This window comes from Amblyomma mixtum, chromosome 2, assembly GCF_055824585.1.
Source record: "Amblyomma mixtum isolate Tamu chromosome 2, ASM5582458v1, whole genome shotgun sequence".
NCBI lineage: Eukaryota > Metazoa > Arthropoda > Arachnida > Ixodida > Ixodidae > Amblyomma > Amblyomma mixtum.
The window spans coordinates 102,462,109-102,467,357 of record NC_143013.1 but is presented as its reverse complement, the minus strand read 5'-3'; positions in this window follow the sequence as shown (position 1 = coordinate 102,467,357).

Sequence of the window (5,249 nt, the reverse complement as noted above, 5' to 3'; positions counted from 1 at the left end):
TAACAAGAGGAGGATAATTTTCCAACCAGGACGTTCGGAATTGGGGATATGGCTTTTGCGCAAGAGCGGGCTTGACGCGAAAAAAGTCGGTAAATTTCAGAGTCACTGCAGACAGCCCGCGACGTTAAGTAGCCAGTGCGCATCTAGGTTTCACTTCACTATGACCTTTGGATACCTAAAGGTTAAAAATTGCACCAGTAAACAAGACATGGTTCATAGTTGTGTTTGCGCAACTAGAGAAATAAGCTCCTTCATTTACATTAAAGATTTTCGCGTTTACAGCATAAAACAGAAAACATATTCGATCCGACAAGGGCCACCGCAAGCAGTGCTCAGATTTTCGCGGGCGCTGCACCCTCAGCTGAAGACAAGACAAAAAGGGAGTAGTGTACTCCCTACGCACTAATTAATGAATAAGATAACCACATGATAGACAAAAGAAGAAATATAGAAACTAAACTGATTTAGTTCCTCGTTGATGACAGTAGACTGTTATCGTTTATGTAACTTCGTTTATTGCAAGAAACAAGAAACAATCAAACTGTTCGTTAGGAGGGGAGGAAGAGCTCGAGAAATTACATGCTCATCGTTGGGGCTCCCTGATCGTTCTGCCCTTTTCCAATGCCCCCCTAGACGGAAAAGCTCTCCGCCTGTTTCAAGCCTTGGCCCCTCTCCCCTCAGGTTCTCAGAGTCCCGTCGCCCGAGAGGAGCCGCCGCCGGCGATAAACAATGCGAGAGGTGTCTGGTTTTCGTCTCGGGAGGCGGGCTTAAGAGTATGACATACAAAGGACACACAGGGTAACCGTGAAAAGAAAACGTAGTTTCAACAAGAAATAGTATATACGATACTGGCGCTCAAGTCGTATAGGTTGGATAGTATTTGCAATTAAAACGACGCCACTGAACACCGATTCAGAAGTTCCTTTCCATGGTGAGGATAATCATCATCATCATCATTCATCATTAACCTCACTACGCCCACTTCAGGGAAGGGGATAAATACTTGCTACAAATCACTAATACCAGGCTTACGGAGGAAATGTTTAAGATGAGATTTGTGGTAAATTGTCAGTGGAAATTTAGGTGGCGTACTGCTGGTACAGAGAAAAAATAGTTATGGCAAATGGGTCAACGTAATGAGGGAGTTTGAGCATCGCACTATTTTCGCTCCACTGTCGCCCTAGTCTGAGCATGCGTTTGTGGCGCCTCTAGGAAGGTTCTCCGCCGTGGATGGCGGATTACGCTACCCTAGATCTGATCTATTGCCTGGCGCGTGGCCTACCGCAGTCGTGCAGACTGATGTGGGCTTCCATCATTGTTGCACAACTTCTTGAGCGGCACGTACCGGTTATATGAAGCACATCTATAGGACTGTTCCACACGGTGCCTACGGTGCCTATGTGCGATAACTGTTTGCGCTAAGACAGAACGACAAGAATACAAACGGGATGAACATTAGCGTTAGAGGCATTGTCTTAGGTTGCAGTGCCCTGTCTCTGTTTTGACCGTAAAAAAAATTCAAAATTTCCGGATCCCTTCACTACGTTGTCACTCCTAGCCTGAGTTGCTTTGGGACGTTAAACCCCCCCCCCCCAGAAAAGGAACCAAACAAATAGCATCGCCATTGATCAACAAGCACGAACCAGGCTTTCGAAAGTCTGACACTTTGATTAGGTACACCGATTCTTTCGCCACATCTGCAAGCGTCATTTCACAATGCCTGCTATGAAGTAACTGATGCTCATTTTTTAATGCAATCAAGAAAGTTGTGCACAAGAGCTGTAGCGTTGTGGGATACCTTACTGTAAAAACATTTGGTTTGGACTAAGACACCATATGGTCGTATTGAGGCATTCATTTTGTTCCTTTTCTTGTCACACGGTTGGTGCGAAAATCGCCACTTTAGCGGGAAAATTTAGAGCCGCCAATGAGGGCTTAGTGCGTTCTCCAACCACATGGTATTCAAATGGACCGCATGCCTACTCCTAGTCTATTTTATACTGCGTTTCATGCGGATACTACTGCAATGCTAATTGCAGATTAGAACACAATAACATGAGGTTCGAGAAATTCCACCTAACTACTGTAAAAGAAAGACTAAGATGCAGGGCTAAAACTGGTGGGAAGTTCACCAAAAATCTAGCGGTTGGGGCTTTCAGTCCACGAGCTCTCTTACTCGGATTTTAGAGCTTCCCACTTTATGCCATTCAGTTACTTCCTTGTGGACGCTCTGGCGGAATCCCTAATCTGCTGGAACGATATGCATACGTGAAACAATTCCTATGTAACAATAAAAATATTTCCGCTTTATGCAGTCAGGCTACTGCATTCGCCAAAGGCAGCCTGATAAATGTTGTCTAAGTTTCAAGTTTGTCCGGCTCTCGACAAGTGCTCTGTTTCTCGGCGCTCTAAATTAAAAAACAAACATATTGAACATCACGGCTTATTCACTCACCTTTCTGCGACCCTTGAAATAGGATGTTAATATTGCAACCCTTGTAATCGCTGTAAACTAACTGTATAGTTACTGGGTTTGTTGTATCTGTAATCGAAAATAGAAGGAACGCATCAATACCGAGAAATTACTTTCGTGCAAGAAAAATAAAATAAAGTAGGCACATAGGCCACGTCCCACTAATGCGTTAGGCGATAATTCACACTAAAAACTATCGACGTGTAATACTTGCCCTCCAAGAAATTGACAACTCATGGTTTTTACTGTGCACCAGTGAACAAATAACGATTCCCATAACAAAATATTATATCATTTACACTGCAATGATTATAGAGGTATAATGAGTAACGTTCCCTCCATTTCAATGCATAAAGCATTTAGCAGAAGAAAAGTCTTTAAATTCAAGGGAAACATGCCACTATGAAATAAAAGTCTTGAAATGTTACGTGGTCTCTGTGTTTCACTGCCACCATGTACAACTAAAGCCAGGATTCCTTCTAATGTGGTGGATTAGAAATGTGTTATGATGTAAGGTACCGAGACAGAAAAATCAATAAAGGCATTTATTACACACTCATAGGTTCGGGAAAAGGCCATTTTTTAAAAGAAAATTTTGTATGAACGCAATTTCTTCACTCATCGTAACAAAACAATATATTCGCAGACCTCCTCAAGGCATAGAAGCTAAAAACCTGCAAGACAGTTACACCTGTGGCTACCAACCCACACAAAAACACTTAATATGGGTACCAGGTCACCAGGGCATCCCAGGGAACGAGAGGGCACATGTCTCAGCCCGAGCATTTCTCCCCCGGGCACCAATTGCGGATTCCGTGGAACCTCCTACCCCACTACTAACTTATAACGACATAGTTCAGCACTTAATATTATCAGTCGGGTCTACCCTCCGCCGACTAAGACACTGGACAAAGGGGAGGAACTACACCTCCGAAAGCTACAGACCAACCCTTACAACAACCCACGAAGACTACACGCAATAGACCCGGAGTCATTTGACTCACAATGCAAATTCTGCGGAGAGAAGGCGGACCTGTACCATATGGTATGGGCCTGCCAACGAAATCAGGCGGTCACTGTCAATAACCAGCCAACGCAGGAAGGGTGGGAGGCAGCTCTGACCAGCTCGGACGAGACGAGTCAAAAAGAACTCATCGAAAGAGCCCGGACAGCAGCCTACGCCAATGGGGTTCCGGACTGAGAGCTCCAACCGCCGCTACAACCTCCTAAACTATTTCATTAAAACATTTTCACCGCCACCTCAAGGCATAATTGCATTTTTTGCTATTAACGCTATAATTATCGAATTAGTTTTCTGTGGCAGTCTTAACTACTCAATGCAAGCGATGGAAAAAATGTTTTTCCAATGTACCGGCAAGTGCACCATTACTTTCATTAACTGCGTAACAGCTAGCACCTTTCTATGATAAATAAAATTGCTGTACAAGAATCCTGGGCTTGAGCGCTTGCAGTCAGCAGGCTTTGCTACGCTAATTTTTTTCTTCTGGCGTAAACTTGCCTGAACTTCCTAAAACACATTGGCAGATTGACTAGCAGACAAAGATTCAAAAGGATTCGATGCCAATAGTTAGAATAATGCACCCAACGGCTGTTATGAAAATAAAATCGAAGAAAAGCGAGGCCGGAATCTCGCAATAGAAGCTTGTAGAACTAATTCTCAAGAAAAGAAAATTTCAGAAGGCAACAATGCCAATGTGATCTCCTTTATATTTTCGGCACTTCAATTAAGGTGTAGATGCGCGTTGATTCCAAACTGTTGCTATAATCTGATTCTTAAATTGTATTATTGGCGAGCAGCTTCAGCATTTTAACTACACTTCGTCATCGTCCAAGTTAAATTTCCAGTTTGTTTCTGTTGAAATATTTATGTTCGTAACCAACAACAGCTACAAGCGAGGCGCTAATAAATACGTTGCCTATATGCCGACGTGCCAGACATGACAGAAAGAAGACAAACACTTTAACGTTACACAGAATCGTTTTTTTTTTCATGTAGCCATGAACGAATAGAACCAGTGGGTCCAATCATTACAATGGAATTACGTTGGCCAATTTCAACACAGGATCGAAGGCCGCCATCGAGAGCCGCAGCTGTTAATTGTGCCTTTCTCCTTTTATTTCTCTTTTACTGCTGTATTTTGTGAGAGAGTTTATCTTTGACCCTAAATCCGTTTTTCAGTTATGCGGACTTTGCTTTTGTTTTGCAAGGTAGCCTATGGCCAGCAAACTGTAGTGTGCCAATAGTAAAGAGTGGATTCTCTTGCACATCGAGTGTGTGTCCCGCAAACAAGCCTCGCTCCCACTTTGCTTTCGTTGCCCGCCGTTCGTTGTGTTCGCTTTAGGAACGTTGAACTCTAACAAGGCAATATTCGTCAAGCTCCTGCGCTCGCTGTCCATATCTACTATGATTTGTAACGCGACCGACCACCAGTTATGTGTTCTAAAATGGCAGCTCCAGTATTCCAAATAAATACACAAACATTTGCAAATCACGCACAGCTAGAGCCTTTGCGAACAGCTGCATAGCAAGGCTCTTCTTAGCGGCCGCATTTTCTGAAGTAGTGCAATGCGGAAACTGCGTACCCGCCGTGGTGGGTCAGTAGTTAGGGCACTCGGCTACTTATCCCGGGTACCTGGGTTCAAACACGACCGTGGCGGCAGTGTTTCGATGGAGGCAGAACGTAAAAGGCGCCCGTGTACTGTGCGGCCTTAGTGCTCGTTAAAGATCCCCAGATGGTCGAAATTATTGCAGACA